General features: G+C 39.5%; 1 protein-coding gene across 1 annotated transcript in view; it reads left to right on the forward strand.

Moving 5' to 3' along the window:
- The window catches only part of si:ch211-121a2.4 (transmembrane protein 205), a gene marked incomplete in the record, with an annotated part of 4,280 nt that overhangs the window by 2,303 nt on the left and 1,155 nt on the right, over positions 1 to 822 (forward strand). Inside the window, 1 exon segment of the mRNA XM_035653090.1 lies at positions 1 to 822. This exon segment is cut by the window's right edge and continues 1,155 nt beyond it.

Here is an 822-nt window from a genome sequence, read left to right on the forward strand (position 1 = left end):
CCTAGTGTGGCTGAGGCCGGTGGCGCCCTTGAGATTTCCCTTCACCATTACACTATGGTACCTTTTTCAGGATCCTAAAAACATGAGGAATGTTTTTAACATGTTTGTAATTGCATTATCAGAGACATCATAGCAACAAATAGCCCAATGCACTGCACCTTTTTATATGAAAGCAACAGAAATGATTTTTTTGCTAAATGAATTATGGGTTCTGCTCAGTCCTGCTCTTCCTGTTTGGGTGGTTTTTATAACTTGGTCACAGTGTGGTGTGACAGGTTATTTTTTTCAGGTTTGTCTTATGTTTGTGCTGCTGGTATGGAAAAGAAAGGTTTTACTATATGTTATACAATCAATACTGCTTTTAGCCTTTCCAAAACACACTTGCACCAGTCATGTGATTGTTATATCGGAGTTAGAACCAATCCAGTGTATTGATCTGTGCATGAGCAATGATGCAGACGTTATAGGATTTGTTGTTGCACAGCAGGTTGGACCCTTGCTGTTGTCAGTGACACTATTGCTATTCTGTTGGTGAGCACAGTGATCAGAATGGTCTTCTTTTCCCCCTTAACTTCACAAGGGTAGTTTAAAAAAGAAAAATCCCACCGTGACCCTTCAGGGGCTCCGTAGTATTGTCTATTTGAAGACCTGAATGATATCTGTACACTCTTTCACTAATCATACCAGTATAACCGCCATGTACATTGTTACCTTACATTGTGCCTAAAATGGAAATTAACCTGTTGCCTAATTTACTCAACACCGCTATGTACTGTATGTCTGAATGTGTTCAAAGATTATGATGTGGCAGTTGGGAAGTTA

This window comes from Morone saxatilis, unplaced genomic scaffold, assembly GCF_004916995.1.
Source record: "Morone saxatilis isolate NCDOM2014 unplaced genomic scaffold, NCSU_SB_2.0 Contig12, whole genome shotgun sequence".
NCBI classification, from domain to species: Eukaryota; Metazoa; Chordata; class Actinopteri; family Moronidae; genus Morone; species Morone saxatilis.